Source organism: Eurosta solidaginis, chromosome 2 (genome assembly GCF_040869045.1).
Source record: "Eurosta solidaginis isolate ZX-2024a chromosome 2, ASM4086904v1, whole genome shotgun sequence".
Lineage (NCBI taxonomy): Eukaryota > Metazoa > Arthropoda > Insecta > Diptera > Tephritidae > Eurosta > Eurosta solidaginis.
This window is the reverse complement of record NC_090320.1, coordinates 17,661,383-17,678,180: the sequence shown is the minus strand read 5'-3', so window position 1 is coordinate 17,678,180 and position 16,798 is coordinate 17,661,383. Positions and strand designations below refer to the sequence as shown.

At 37.1% G+C, this 16,798-nt stretch overlaps 1 protein-coding gene across 9 annotated transcripts in view; it reads right to left on the bottom strand.

Moving 5' to 3' along the window:
* Positions 1-16,540, bottom strand: part of LOC137239353 (pneumococcal serine-rich repeat protein) — a 175,371-nt gene extending 158,831 nt beyond the window's left edge. For 5 of the 9 annotated variants that reach the window (XR_010949334.1, XM_067764551.1, XM_067764552.1 and 2 more), the window contains exons 1-2: positions 16,329-16,529; positions 10,701-11,052 (exon numbers count right to left, since the gene is read on the bottom strand). The gene's annotated coding sequence lies outside the window, so the exon portion shown is untranslated. Of the gene's footprint in view, positions 1-10,700; positions 11,053-16,328 lie in introns of all 9 variants that reach the window. The other 4 variants (XM_067764548.1, XM_067764547.1, XM_067764550.1 and 1 more) reach the window with 4 other exon arrangements.
* Between the last annotated feature and the right edge of the window lie 258 nt (positions 16,541-16,798).

Sequence of the window (16,798 nt, the reverse complement as noted above, 5' to 3'; positions counted from 1 at the left end):
TAGAAACGAAACTGGGACAACCCAAAGAGGTTGCTAATGTAGAGGAACTGGAGGAGTCGAATGAATTCCTAACAAGGACGCTTATGACTGCGTATAACAAAGCTTGCCCTCTAAGAAGATTCAGAGGAAAAGCAAAGCCGCCATGGTGGAGCAATGAGCTGAGTCTTCTAAGAAGACAGGTAAAAGAAATGTTTAAACTCGCAAAGACCGCGGAAAGCGAAGCGTGTCGGGACGAGTACAGGGATCTACTGAGGATCTACAAGCGTGAAATTACCAGGGCGAAGAGAAACTCATGGAAAAGTTTCTGTACGGACATAGAGTGCTCCAGTGAAACAACACGGTTGAAAAAAGTCCTAGCAAAGGGAAACATAGTCCAGGGACTAATAAAGAAAGAGAACGGGGAATGGTCACGTGATAGTGAGGAATCCCTTGAGGTGCTTCTCGATACACATTTCCCATCGGGAGACGGTTTAGAAGAACCAGCAGACATCACTCACACTTCGATCACGGAGCTAGTGGTGCCGGGCTTGGTGACCGATACCAAGATCGAGTGGGCAGTGAAGACGTTTTCTAAGTTTAAATCGCCGGGCCCAGATGGTATATTCCCGGCCATGCTACAATTCTCAAGCAGGGCGGTCGTGGAATGGCTTAAAATAATATTCGATGGGTGCATAAGACTGAATCATGTTCCGCACTCTTGGAGAACTGCTCGTGTAGCTTTTCTACCAAAGGCGGGGAAGATCGGTCACGTGTATCCCAAAGACTATAGACCCATTAGCTTAACATCATTTCTGCTCAAAACCTTTGAGAGGCTGATAGATGTGTACATAAAGTCCAACGTGGATGGAAAGCTGCTCTCCACAACACAGCATGCGTACACCAAAGGCAAGTCGGTAGACACCGCATTGCATAGGGTGGTAATAAGCATAGAGAAATCCCTGGAATATAAGGAGTATGCTCTAGGAGTCTTCTTGGACATTGCCGGGGCTTTCAATAATGTTGCAACATGGGCGATTATGGATGGTCTTAATTACATTAAAGTACATCCTGCCTTAATCAGATGGATCGGCTGCATGTTAAATTGCAGAAAGATTACATCACAATGGGGATTGTACGAGGCCACGAAATCAGTGGACCGGGGCACGCCGCAGGGAGGGGTGCTATCACCTCTGCTGTGGACACTGGTCATCAACCAACTGCTCAGGCAATTCGATGAGGGACCCGTAAAACTTACGGCTTACGCAGATGACGTTGCAATTGTCATAAGTGGAAAATGCCTTCCAACGATTAGTTCTTTGATGGATCGGGCGCTTCGGGATATTCATACCTGGGCATCTAATGTCGGGCTGAAAGTCAATGCGGAGAAGACGGATATGGTCTTGTTTACAAAGAGGTACAAGGTCCCAAATTGGACCAGGCCTAAGTTAGGAGCGGTGACCTTACAGGAGAAACCTTGCACAAAATATCTAGGAATCATCCTAAACAGTAAGCTGTCATGGAAGCTCAACGTGGAGGAGAGGGTCAAGAAGGCCTCAACGGCACTCTATGCATGTAAAAGAATGCTGGGGTGTACGTGGGGCCTATCGCCCTCTCTTTCTCATTGGGTTTTTACAGCGATTGTAAGCCCTATTCTATACTATGGAGTTCTTGTTTGGTGGAAAGCCACACAAAAAACAACATACCTCAAAAAATTAGAGGGGGTATGCAGACTATCGATGCTTTGCATTACGGGAGCCCTGAAAACAACCCCGACGGCTGCACTGTATGCCATTCTGCACATTCCACCTGTAGACCTGGTAGCAAAGAACAAAGCATTAACGACCGCAACCAGGCTCGGTGCTTCGGGGCAGCTTGAGCGCCGACCATATGGCCATAGTAGTATAGCGTCCTCAGTCACAAGACGAACAGACTACATGATTCCCTACCTGCACTTTGAGGGAGATCTTAAGGCCACAATAGAGTTGGACGGTTGGCGCAAGGGTGCGCAAATGGCGGACGAGGCGATACATGTGTACACCGATGGTTCCAAAATAGTGGAAGGAGTAGGGTCTGCGGTATACTGCGCTGATCCGGAATTAAGCAGATCCTACAGGCTGCCGGATTACTGTAGCGTTTTCCAAGCGGAAATATTAGCCGTAACCAAAGCAGTAGAAACCCTGGAAGAGAACAGCTTAAGCTGCAACCGTGTTAACTTTTATATTGACAGTCAAGCAGCAATTAAGGCAATAATCTCGCATAGCACAGCATCTAAATGCGTGTTAGAGTGTAAGCAGTCTCTGGAGAGAATCGGGACAGGGAGAAGCATACATCTATATTGGGTCCCAGGGCATATGGGAATAGATGGGAATGAAAAAGCGGACGAATTAGCTAAAAAGGGCGCATCCCTTGAAGCTTGCTCCGTAGACATCCCAATTAGATTGAGCGAGATTAAGCGAAGGCGAGAGGTGGACATGATCGACCAAGCAGAAAAGGCGTGGGTTCAAGCGCGGGGCTGTAAAGTGTCGAAAATTATGTGTAGGTCTTACAACCTTAGACTAACACAGTTGCTTCTATCATTAAAAAGAGAGGACTGTAGGCTCATGACGGGTATTCTGACTGGACACTGCCTTCTGGCGTCACATGCCTTTAAATTAGGCTTGGTCAGTGATAGCAGGTGTAGGAAGTGCGGGTTGGAGGAGGAAACGATCGAGCACGTTCTGTGCTCGTGCCCTGCACTTGCCAGGCTAAGACTCCAGCTATTAGGAGTGATACAGCTGTCAGATCTAGAAGCAGCAAGTGGCTTAAGTCCTAGGAAGCTTCTAGTATTTGCCAAGAGGACGGAGTTATTTTATAACATAGGTCCTGGTTTTTGATAGGGTTTTTCAGTTTTGTCGTTAAAACAAACTTCTGGTAACACTACGGACTCAATCAGTCTATGTGAGGTCCTCATGGACCGGCCAGTTCAACCTACCTACCATCCCGCTCTCCACAAATCACACAATGACGTCCCACTACTCCAGCTAAGCTTAACAATTACTATTTATTACAAAATTCCAAATTCTTGCCTGGTTTCTAGGAACAAATAAAAAACCAAATAATTTTTTATGTAAATTTACCTTTTTATGCAAAATAATTTAACGCCCCAAAATATCATCACGCCAAAATTCAAAAAAAAAAAGAACAAGTAAGGAAGGCTAAGTTCGGGTGTAACCGAACATAACATACTCAGTTGAGAGCTATGGAGACAAAATAAGGAAAATCAATCTGGGGTAACCCTGGAATGTGGTTGTATAACATGTGTATCAAATGAAAGGTATTAAAGAGTATTTTAAGAGAGAGTAGGCCATAGTTCTATGGATGAACGCCATTTAGGGATATCGCCATAAAGGTAGACCAGGGCTGACTCTAGAATTTGTTTGTACGATATGGGTATCAAATGAAAGGTGTTACTGAGCATTTTAAGAGGGAGTGGGCCTTAGGTCTATCGGTGGACGCCTTTTCGAGATGTCCCCATTAAGGTGGACCAGGGATGATTCTATAATGTGTTTGTACGATATGGGTATCAAATGAAAGCTGTTAATGAGTATTTTGAAAAGGAGTGATCCTTAGTTCCATAGGTGGACGCCGTTTCGAGATATCGCCATAAAGGTGGACCAGGGGTGTCTCTAGAATGTGTTTGTACGATATGGGAATCAAATGAAAGGTGTTACTGAGCATTTTAAGAGGGAGTGGGCATTAGGTCTATAGGTGGACGCCTTTTCGAGATATCGCCATTAGGGTGGGCCAGGGGTGACTCTAGAATGTTTGTACGGTATGGGTATCAAACGAAAGGTGTTACTGAGCATTTTAAGAGGGAGTGGGCATGAGGTCTATAGGTGGACGCCTTTTCGAGATATCGTCATTAGGGTGGGCCAGGGGTGACTCTAGAATGTGTTTGTACGATATGTGCATCAAACGAAATGTGTTACTGAGCATTTTAAGAGGGAGTGGGCATTAGGTCTATAGGTGGACGCCCTTTCGAGATATCGCCATTAGGGTGGGCCAGGGGTGACTCTAGAATGTTTGTACGATATGGGTATCAAGCGAAAGGTGTTACTGAGCATTTTAAGAGGGAGTGGGCATTAGGTCTATAGGTGGACGCCTTTTCGAGATATCGCCATTAGGGTGGGTCAGGGGTGACTCTAGAATGTGTTTGTACGATATGGGTATCAAGTGAAAGGTGGTAAGGAGTATTTTAAAAGGGAGTAATCCTTAGTTCTATAGGTGGACGCCTTTTCGATATATCGCCATAAAGGTGGACCAAGGGTGACTCTAGAATGTTTGTACGATATGGGTATCAAACGAAAGGTGTTACTGAGCATTTTAAGAGGGAGTGGGCATTAGGTCTATATGTGGACGCCTTTTCGAGATATCGCCATTAGGGTGGGCCAGGGTGACTCTAGAATGTGTTTGTACGATATGGGTATCAAATGAAAGGTGGTAAAGAGTATTTTAAAAGGGAGTAATCCTTAGTTCTATAGGTGGACGCCTTTTCGAGATATCGCCATAAAGCTGGACCAAGGGTGACTCTAGAATGTTTGTACGGTATGGGTATCAAAAGAAAGGTGTTACTGAGCATTTTAAGAGGGAGTGGGCATTAGGTCTATAGGTGGACGCCTTTTCGAGATATCGCCATTAGGGTGGGCCAGGGTGACTCTAGAATGTGTTTGTACGATATGGGTATCAAATGAAAGGTGGTAATGAGTATTTTAAAATGGAGTAATCCTTAGTTCTATAGGTGGACGCCTTTTTGAGATATCGCCATTAGGGTGGGCCAGGTGTGACTCTAGAATGTTTGTACGATATGGGTATCAAACGAAAGGTGTTACTGAGCATTTTAAGAGGGAGTGGGCATTAGGTCTATAGGTGGACGCCTTTTCGAGATATCGCCATTAGGGTGGGACAGGGGTGACTCTAGAATGTTTGTACGATATGGGTATCAAACGAAAGGTGTTACTGAGCATTTTAAGAGGGAGTGGACATTAGGTCTATAGGTGGACGCCTTTTCGAGATATCGCCATTAGGGTGGGCCAGGGGTGACTCTAGAATGTTTGTACGATATGGGTATCAAACGAAAGGTGTTACTGAGCATTTTAAGAGGGAGTGGACATTAGGTCTATAGGTGAACGCCTTTTCGAGTTATCGCCATTAGGGTGGGCCAGGGAGACTCTAGAATGTGTTTGTACGATATGGGTATCAAATGAAAGGTGGTAATGAGTATTTTAAAAGGGAGTAATCCTTAGTTCTATAGGTGGACGCCTTTTCGAAATATCGCCATTAGGGTGGGCCAGGTGTGACTCTAGAATGTTTGTACGATATGGGTATCAAACGAAAGCTGTTACTGAGCATTTTAAGAGGGAGTGGGCATTAGGTCTATAGGTGGACGCCTTTTCGAGATATCGCCATTAGGGTGGGCCAGGGGTGACTCTAGAATGTTTGTACGATATGGGTATCAAACGAAAGGTGTTACTGAGCATTTTAAGAGGGAGTGGACACTGGGTCTATAGGTGGACGCCTTTTCGAGATATCGCCATTAGGGTGGGCCAGGGGTGACTCTAGAATGTTTGTACGATATGGGTATCAAACGAAAGGTGTTACTGAGCATTTTAAGAGGGAGGGGGCATTAGGTCTATAGGTGGACGCCTTTTCGAGATATCGCCATTAGGGTGGGACAGGGGTGACTCTGGTATGTTTTTGTACGATATGGATATCAAATTAAAGGTATTAATGAGGGTTTTAAAAGCGAGTGGCCCTTAGATGTATATGTGAAGGCGTTCTCGCGATACCGACCAAAATGTGGACCAGGTGATCCAGAAAATCATCTGTCGGGTACTGCTAATTTATTTATACATGCAATGCCACTAACAGTATTCCTGCCAAGATTCCAAGGGCTGTTGATTTCGCCTTGTAGAACTTTTTCATTTTCTTCTACTTAATATGGTAGGTGTAACACCCATTTTACAAAGTTTTTTCCAAAGTTATATTTTGCGTCAATAAACCAATCCAGTTACCATGTTTCATCACTTTTTTCGTATTTGGTATAGAATTATGGCATTTTTTTCATTTTTCGTAATTTTCGATATCGATAAAGTGGGCGTGGTTATGGTCAGATTTCGCCCATTTTTTATACCAAGAAAAAGTGAGCTCAGGTAAGTACGTGGGCTAAGTTTAGTAAAGATATATCGGATTTTGCTCAAGTTATTGTGTTAATGGCCGAGCGGAAGGACAGACGGTGGACTGTCTATAAAAACTGGGCGTGGCTTCCACCGATTTCGCCCATTTTCACAGAGAACAGTTACCGTCGTAGAATCTATGCTCCTACCAAATTTGAGAAGGATTGGTAAATTTTTGTTCGACTTATGGCAATAAAAGTATTCTAGACAAACTAAATGAAAATGGGCGGAGCCACGCCCATTTTGAAATTTTCTTTTATTTTTGTATTTTGTTGCATCATATCATTACTGGAGTTGAATTTTGACTTAATTTACTTATATACAGTAAAGATATTAAATTTTTTGTTAAAATTTGAATTTAAAAAATTTTTTTTTTAAAAAGTGGGCGTGTTCTTCATCCAATTTTGCTAATTTTTATTTAGCACATATAGAGTAATAGTAGTAACGTTCCTGCCAAATTTCATCATGATATCTTCAACGACTGCCAAATTACAGCTTGCAAAACTTTTAAATTACCTTCTTGTAAAAGTGGGCGGTGCCACGCCCATTGTCCAAAATCTTACTAATTTTCTATTCTGCGTCATAACTTCAACCCATCTACCAAGTTTCGTCGCTTTATCTGTCTTTTGTAATGAGTTATCGCACTTTTTCGGTTTTTCGAAATTTTCGATATCGAAAAAGTGGGCGTGGTTATAGTCCGATATCGTTCATTTTAAATAGCGATCTGAGTTGAGTGCTCAGGAACATACATACCAAATTTCATCAAGATACCTCAAAATTTACTCAAGTTATCGTGTTAACGGACGGACGGACGGACGGACGGACGGACGGACATGGCTCAATCAAATTTTTTTTCGATCCTGATTATTTTGATATATGGAAGTCTATATCTATCTCGATTCCTTTATATATGTACAACCAACCGTTATCCAATCAAACTTAATATACTCTGTGAGCTCTGCTCAACTGAGTATAAAAATACTATGGCGCAGTACGTATTGACTTATTTGCAGACGAACATAAAATTCACACAAAATTCACGCAATTGACATGCAAAATTATATGTTTGCTTATGCAAATAAGTTTGATTGTTTATATATGCGCATGTAATATAAAACAAAAATTATACGGCAAATAGGAAACGAATACTACTGAACTGTTGAGGGGAAAGAAGTGAATACCCAAAATTCTGTAGGTAATAGAAAATGCAAATTGACCGCGAATATTCAAAACGAAAAATGTAAAGAAGTGCAATGGAGCTAAAAACAGATAAAACCGCTTTTTTAATATCTGCAAAAAGACGGGCAAAAAACTATGAAACTAAATTGTAAATTTTATTTACACGATTTTTTTACAATTTTAAATTTTTTAGTTGTTTATTATGCAAGAAATTTGGCTAACAAGAAGCATTCTTCAGAGTAATCATCGCTCAAATAGAAACTATTCCGCCAAAAAACTATTTTGTGTTTAAAAGCTTTGCGAGATGTTCGCTTAATTCAGGGTTCTTCAAAAAATTTTATATTGAAATGCAAATCACAATACATATACAAAATTATTTGTACACTAAAACGTTTTAAAATTGCCAAAAAAAAAAAAAAAATTGTTTTAAATTTTCAAAGAATTTTGATGGTCCTCTTAATGAATAATTATTGAATAAAAATTGTTTGCAGTGCTAAAATATTTTTGAAAAATTTTTTGTTGTCAATTTGCTAGTGTAAATATGAATATCATACCGAAGTGCATTGACTTCATATGGAAGTGTTTTTTCTTTGCACTTTCATATGAAATTCAGGCACTTTAATATGAATCGAATTTATATGTGTGGGCAAATGGGAGTGCTATGAAATTTGTTTTTTATATTCTAAGTATGAGTTTGTATCCGTGCCTATTCTTCAAATCAAAACAAAAACAAAGCTGCATAGGAGCTGAGCAGCTCTGCTTAAATTATAAAATTTTCAAAGAAAAAAAAGTCCTAATCAAGCGTTCACGAGTTCAAGGCCCACTCAGTCCTTCGCGTCCATCATAATTAAACTTTATCATCTGATTTCTTGATAAAAACCAGCAATTATCGCTCATTTAGCTAGAAGCTTCCAAACTAGAAGCAAGTAAAACTAGTTAAGCGTTTTCATAGTCTCTTTTTGAAAAACAAATATCTGCAATCATTCTAAAAACAACTGCGTTTCAAGCCAAGACATTTCAACCACTAATTACAATCAAGAAATTTAATGACGCTTTTACATGCAAAAATTGAGAATTTCCAATTTTTATTATTAGTCATCGGTGCTTGTATGCATTTTCAATGTAATTATCGGCAAGTTTGTGGCTTAAGTCTTTTGTTAGCCAAGTTAATGCAAGCGACAACTGAAGGTAGTGGTTCTGATCAATGCCATTGGTTGACACATAAAAATTAAAAATTAAATATATATGCAGCAGGTTCGTTGCTTAAGTCTTTAGTATGCGATATATTAAAATGCTGGTGAATAAAAAAAATATATAAAATAAAAAAAGTTTATATAAATAAATAATTAAAAAAATGCACAAACGTCAGTGAGAATGAAAGGAGCAGGTCATTAAAGAAGTATGGTAGTAAAATAAAATAAGCGAATTTTAACAGCAGCGAACAGAAAAAAAAATTTTGTTACTGAAACTATGTAATCCAGTATCAAAAAAGTTTTCGAAAACATTGGAATATTCGAGGAAGTTTTATGAAAATTTCGAACTTTTTTTGTGAACTTCTCTAAATTTTTTTTAGTATGCAAATTATGTCCAGACAATATCAATCGAGATTTAAAGCAAAAACTTCAATGTATTTTGTCACTGAAACTATGTAAACTAAACTCCAAAACGTTTTTGAAAAAATTTAATTTTCGAACATTTTTACCAAATTTTCGAACTTTTTATTTGGAGTTTTCTGAATTCTTTTAAGTACGCAGTCTATGTCCAAGCAATATCAATCAATATTCTAAGCAATGAATTTAATGAATTTTGTCACAGAAACTATGAAAGCGAGTCTCTGAACCGTTTTCGAAAAAATCTAAGATTTGAGAAAATTTTACGAAAATTTCGGGGTTTTTATTTAGAGCCTTCTAAATATGTTTCAGTTTTTAGTTATTTAGTCTAATCAATATCAATAAATATTGTAAGCAAAAGCTCCCATAAATGCTCTAACTGAAAATATGTAAACCAATTCCAAAAGTGTTTTCGAAAAAAATCGATAATACGAAAAAATTTTACGAAAAAATTTTTATTTGGAGCCCCCTAAATTCTTTTGAGTATGCAATTTTTAAGTGCAAGCGATATCAATCGATATTTTAAGCAAAATTCCATGAATTTTATAACTGTATGAATGTAAAGAAATCTCAAAGACGTTTTCGAAAAATTCGATACTATAAGAAAGTTTTACGAATATTTAAATTTTTTTATTTGAAGTTTATGTCCAATTAATAAGCAAAAACTCCCATGAATTTTGTAACGCAAACTATTTAAACCAATCTAAAAACTGCTTTCGAAAAAATTATCAAAATTCTATAAAATTTTACGAAAATTTCGAACGTTTTATTTAGAGTTCTCTGAATATTTTTGAGTATGCAGCTTTTTTAGTCCAAGCAATATAAAACGATATTTTAAGAAAGAACTTTAAAAATATGTTACTGAAACTATATAAGCTAGTTTCAAAAACGTTTTTGATAAAAATCTATATATAATTCGAGAAAATTTTGGAGTTTTTATATACGCTCTAAATATGTTTGAGTATTCAGTTCTTTAGTCTAATCAATATCAAACGATATTTTAAGCAAAAACTCTCATGAATTTAGTAACTAAAAATATGCAAACCAATTTCAAAAACGTTTTTAAAAAAAATCGATAATACAAGAAAATTTAAAAAAAATTTCGGAGTTTTTTCCTTTCGGAAAAAAGTAAAAAAAAAGCCAATCTTTGAAAAATCTATAACATGTATGTATTTTGTAAGACTATTGATTGATAAGGCTACAAATTTGCGTACCGAAAAAAATTCAAAAATTGTTTTCGAATTTTTTCGAATTTTTTTTTAGAAAGATTTGCACTATACAAAATATTTAAAACTTTTTTGCTTAAATATTGAAAAAAAAGGAGAATTTACATCACAAAATTGTATCTTTTTCTGCACGCCGATAAGATTTGAATTTTTTATGAATATTTGTTAAAACTGATTTCTGCTAATGCCGAATTTCGGTATAAAAATAATTTGAAGGACATCAGATTTTAAACTTAAAAATTAAAAAAGTAAGGCGTAGTTGCTATTTTAATTGAAAAGCATAACTTTTTTCATTCTTTTCTGAAAATTAAAATTAAGCTAAAGAAAGTTTTCCAAAGTTTTTATTTTTATACGAAATTTGTATTTCTTAGCTAAAAAGCGACATCTCAATAAATAGAAAAAATTAAATCACTTATTTCTTAAGTCTACAAAGCTTAATTATATATATTTCTCAAAATGCTTTAAATACATAAAACCTTAGTAAAGACGCCTACCTTAAAGCGAATTGTTGTTTGCGTGGTCGTCCGCAACTGGTTGTTAAAGTTGGTTGCCTTGTCTTTCTTCACCCAGTGCCTCACTCAAGCTTGTAGATACAAAAGTTCATATGAGAAACAATAACAACAAAGTCACTTACGCACAGCGTCAGTTATTGTAGATACAATTAAAAACCTTTTTATATATTTTTTTCTTTGTTATATTTCTCACTTCAAAATATTTAGTTTTGGTAGCAGCACAAAATGTGACATCAATGATGAATTGGTTTTGGGCTTTTCAAGTTTTTAAGTTTTTGAATTTTTTTTTCTTTTTTTGATAAAAATAATCCTAATTTGTATTTATAGCGATGATCTAAATTATGCCATAAAAACAAAATTATTGTAATTACTGTTGAATATAGTATGAATTCTTTGAGATTTTTTGAAATCGGCGTGAGCTTACAATATTTTTTTTTTGTAATTTTAATAATTATGATATTGTTTTTTTACTAATTGTAAACGAAATAATTTGGCTGATGGCGAGAGCCCAGAATAATACGTGGTTTTATCTTTTTAAATTTCAATATTTCCGGCGTAGGTATGCGCTGACGTTATACCAATCCTATATCACTTTCCTTCCATCCATCCCAGTTGTGGCCTCACTTCTTTCTCCTTCCATCGTGTTTTGCTGGCTTTTTTCGCTAATATCATTTTCTTTCTTCATATTTAAGTTTTCTTTTCCGTTTTCTTTAACGGCGGTATTGACAAGGGCAAAATATAAGGATGAATTCAAAAAAATTACATCGCAAAGTAGTAAACCTTTTTTATTTTTTTTTAACCAGCAGTAGGTTAGGTTGAACTGGCCGGTCAAGAAAGACCTCACATATACTGAATGTGTCCATAGCGTTACCAAAATTTGTTTGACGACCAAACGACAGAACCCTAGGCCCGGGCCTAATTGCTGCCTCGATATCTGGCAACTTTGCCCGCCCAAATAGCTGGAGTCTTGATCTGGCGAGCGAACGACACGATCACAGAACGCGTTCAACCGTTTCTTCCTGCAGCTCGGACCTCCTAAATCTGCTGTTACTGACGAGGCCTAACTTATAAGCATGAGGTACCAGAAGGCTGTTTCCACTTAGTATGGCCATGAATCTTCATCTTTCACTTTGCTCTTTGGTTGCCTGCCGCAAGTGGGATTTTGGAAAAAAGTTTTGGCTACCTTTTTTACATAAACTAATGGCTTATATATTGCCAAAAGAGCTTTCAAAGTAAAACGTTTAACCTGGAAGCTGTTGAAAGCTAGCTAACCATAGGATTTCGCGTCCATAATAGATCTTTCGAAAACAAAAATTAGTAACAGTAAGTGTATACTTTCGGAAACATTGTTTAGGATCCGCGTGGTTCGCATAGAGTTTATACGGAACTCTTTTCAACTTGAATGTCTTGATAGCAATCGTCTCGTTTGTTAGCAACCTTTTCATTCTTAAATTGTTTATATTTTAGCTGAAGATGGGTGTTAGGACTGCTTTGGTTTTCCTAACGTTAAGTAAGGTTGGTCATCAAAACTTTTGTAGTTTTACAAGCAATAGGTTTAAGTTAGTTTATCATCTAGAATATAAAAATGAGCCGCTGCTGTATGTGCGCAAAACTCGACAATGGCTGGACGGATTTCGCTAAGCCTTTTTTATTAGAATATTCCTTGAAGTATGAGAATGATTCTTACGAATAGAAAAATTCTTTCCGGGAAGTGATCGATTCGAACAAATTCTATTTACGTATCCGTTTGCCTGAAATTTGGTATAGAGGTAGCTCTTTGCCTAGATTAGTAGTTACGACAATTTTATGTGCGGGTGGATCAGAAACCGTTCTATTTGAACAATTTTTATTCATAGTTCGATTTGCCTGAAATTCGGTATAAAGGTAATCCTTTGCCTAGATTAGTATTTTTTAGGGAAGTGGATCGGGGACCGATCCATTGGAAAAAATTCTATTCATTGTTCGATTTGCCTGAAATCTAGTATATAGGTCGCCCTTTGTCTGGATTAATATTTACGACACATTTATTTCCTGGAAATAAACCAAGGGCCGACTGGGACTGGGTATGGGAGTGGGATTGGGACTGGGAATGGGAATGGGAATGGGACTGGGACTGTGACTATGACTAAAACTGAAACTGAGGTTTGCAATAAGGTATGGAGAAAAATAAGGAAAACCAGAGAGAAGGGAAAAAAGGCAAGGAGAAATATAGGGAGATATTTACAGACGAAGCGGAAAAGAAGTGAGGGAAAATACAGAGATGAAGAAAGAGAAGCAGAGAAAGGCAGAGGAAGGAGTGAATAGAAGGATACGAAAAACGGGGAGGCAGAGTAAGAGGTTAAAAGTTAAGCAGATAGAGCAATGTTAGGGCAGAGCAACGTCTGCCAGGTCTTGTAGTTTTTAAATAAAATCATTGAGCAGAAATATGTAAATATGGTATAGTACATACATAGATATATATTTTTTTAATTTTCTTTTTCTCTTCCTTCATATGTTATTAAAGTGCTTCTCGAAAAACAAAAAAACTTTTCCAATAAAACACATCTTCTATAACAGCTGTTTTTCGATCTAAGCTCGTGTTTTTATGTTTCTGTATTTTTTAGTGGTTTTCAACCGGAAATATGTATATGTTGATGACTAACGTAGCCGCATAAATTAACATAAGTACCTTTTGGCGGTTAGTGTGATTACATGGTAATTTTAGTATTGGCAAAAAGGTTAATTTTATTATTCTATCAGACTTAACGTCTGTTTTATTGTCAATTTGCAAAAAAGTTTTTTTGTATGTTTGTATATGTATTCGATATTGCATACATATTCATATTTGTGCATATACCCATGCTTCTTACTTACTTATTAGCTTTTAAAAATATTATATTTATTCTCTTCTTTTCAAATCTACCCCAGACAAATTTCCCTTCCCTCTACTTTGCTTCTTTCCACACTTCCCTTTAGCTTTTCACAAGTTCACCTTTCGTTTTTCTTTACACTGCTTCGTATGCAATGTACAAGCAAACTGAGTTAATTTCTCTTTGAGCTACAATATGATAAAATTGCAGTGAGCTTATTTGACTTTCAGCTTCTGACAGACTATACTTCGGTTTCTTTCACTTTCTTCATCTGTATACTAATGTATATGTATGTATGTATGCAGCAGTAATGCAAGTGATATCATTTTTTTCTGCTGACGGTTTATTTTTACCAGCTGTCTTAATGTTTATTTTATTTCTTTCTTTGTTGCATTTTCTTGTCTCGACACACTTGGGCTAGTTTTACTGCATTGGATAGTAGAGTTTTATGTTTGTATACTTTTGCTAGCTTCCTAGATATGTATCTTTAAATGCATTTTTTTTTGTCTGTTTTTCATTAAAAAAAGTGGAAATTTATGTTTGTTCTAGCTAGACGAGACGTACTCTTCAAGCCTCCGCTTTTACTTTATTCTAGAATTGAATTTAAAACAGAAGAACAAAATATGTTTCTGTTTATTTGAAATTTATAAAATTAAAAGCTGTTAGACCAAATCAACCGAAGTAGTAAAAGCAAGAGGAAGCTCTGTGCATTGATTACTTTGGACCTAAAGAACACTTTCTACAGTTCGAACAGTTTCGGATCAACACTACGGAAGAAGATGTACAGCGGTGTTCTCAATATTAGTCTACCTGAAATATAAACAAATTTTCAGGTAGATGGCTTTGATGTAGTTATAGTGGGAATGTTGCTGGAACTGAATCTTCAAATTTTATAGTAATGATGCCGTTGGAATAAAGAAGGACAGCTTGATGAATATGTTACTGGAGCTAGCTGCACAAAAAATTTGGTTGGTGACCTTCAAAAGGTCTGCAAGTTCGTCTTAATCATTGATGATAATCTAATAAGATCTCCTGGCGCTAGCGAAGCTGTTATGCGAATAATGCCTTATAAGGGTTGTTCAAGCGAAGATCCTCGTTAGCGTAATAGATCTGGCAAATATTCGTTTAGTTGTGAATCCCAACAACTGAAAGCTCACAGCAAATTTCAGCGACAGCTTGAAAGGAGTCTCAGTGACTGACTGACTATCTGGGCTTCTACTTCCTGTTGGCAGTGAAGCTTATCGATAACGGCAATCACAGACTAAAACTTAGTTATCTTCAGAGGAAAAATTATACTTAAACTCGGATAGATGTCCCTGTACCTACATAACGTAAACGCCAAAACCATATTTCATAGGTCTGTTAAATGTACATTGCAACCAGTCTTCCGTAAGATCATTGGACCGGTGCATGATACCGGTGGCCAGAACAAAGGATGTAAAACTATGAGCGTAATGAATTAAAGCTGAAAGCCTTCGCTGGCTAGGTCAAGTAATGCAAATGTGCTAAAACGTCCCACCATGAAAGTATTTCTACCGGCTACAGCTTTTTGAAGCAGAATTGGTAGAGGCAGGTGAAACAAAGCTTGACCTCCTTTAGTGCTCTCATGTAGCGTTAGCTATGGACAGAGACTAGGGTGTTCGTCCTGCTGACAAACTTCGCATAAGCCTATGCGTTTTTTTGTGATTATTTCTTCTATATAATATTTTACATGAAAATATACAGTATCCCTGATGAAGATGGAGAACAGTGAGCGAAATGCGTAGCAAGGAAAATCCAAAATTCTCTAATCACAATAACTAAGCAATAACTCAAAATTTTTTTTTATTAATCTTAAATGGTCACAGTGGTGTGGTGGTAGCTTGCGCCGCCTACCACACCGCAGATTCTGAGTTCAATCACCGGACAAAGCAACATCAAAAATTTAGACACAAGTTTTTTCAATTACAAAAAAACTTTGAAGCGAAAATTCATCTGCCTTAGAGATCTCCTCAAAGGCTTGTATTTATTTATTTATTTATTTAATCTTAAACTTTGTGTTTATAAATTAGTACCTCAAATATGTCGTATCTTCTCATACTTGTGTGAAGAAAAGACAAAAATTGGCAAGTAATTACATCTCATAACTTTTAACTTAAATCAGAACCTTCAACTACATCACCCCTATTCAATTTTGTTTAGTTTTCGTTTTCTTTTGACACGCCGCGCCGCGTCCATTCGCCAGCCAACACAGCCCACTTGGCTCTACTCTTCTACACCATTCTATCTTACTTTTCAATACTTTTTTTCATCTGCTGCTCTGACATCATATCCCTCTAGTAGTAAAATGTAATTATCTTACCCGTGTTCAGCAAAACAATCAAGTTTGAAATTATTTAAAAATCGCGCAAGTAATTAAAAACGCTGCAAAAAACAAGTAATAAGCAAAAATAAAAAAACATAAAAAAATTCAAACACAAATTGCTCGCCTCACTTGCGTCTACTCGCACATCAGCCACACGTTTTATTCAGTTAGCTTTGCTTTTGCTTTATTTCACGCTTTTTATTATTTTCGAGTTCACTACTGTTACTTTTGTTGCATTTGTCATAATTACGTATTCATTTTTGCACACAAACTCCAGCAGATTTGGCAATTCAAATCTGCAGAAAAAAGCAATACTTTTCAGTCACTTTTCCTTCGACGTCACTTAACGCTTTTAACGCTTTTTTTTGGCAATTTTCTTAAGAAATATATTTCTACGCAACATTTTTTAACACTTACACCTTAAAAATATCTGCACAATGCGTGCACTTCCAATAAGTTCATTTGCAGTTGTTGCTAAAATCGACAAAAAAACCTAAACTTGTTTCACCGTTTTCCTTGCACCTTTGCCAAGCTTTTCTCAAATATTGACTTACATTTTTTTCCTTTACAAATATAATATTTCGTATTTTCTTGCGATTCCGAACCGTCGTTATGAACCGCCAACGCTGTACTAAAAGAGTTGCTTGACTTCGTCGGGCATTAAATAAATTTTCGTGCTGACATCATCGTCTCATAACGTTGATCACTCCGCTCATCGTTTAGGCTTATAGAGTTAATCTATTCTCGTGTAGAGGAGGCGTTCATGCGCTCTTTTTGCGTTAGCACCAGTTGCTCTCTGTTACCAATTTCTTTGTATATTTTGTTTGTGTATTGCTTCTGTATTTGCGCCGATTTCTGTGTGTTTTGTTTTGTTTATGTCTAAGCAG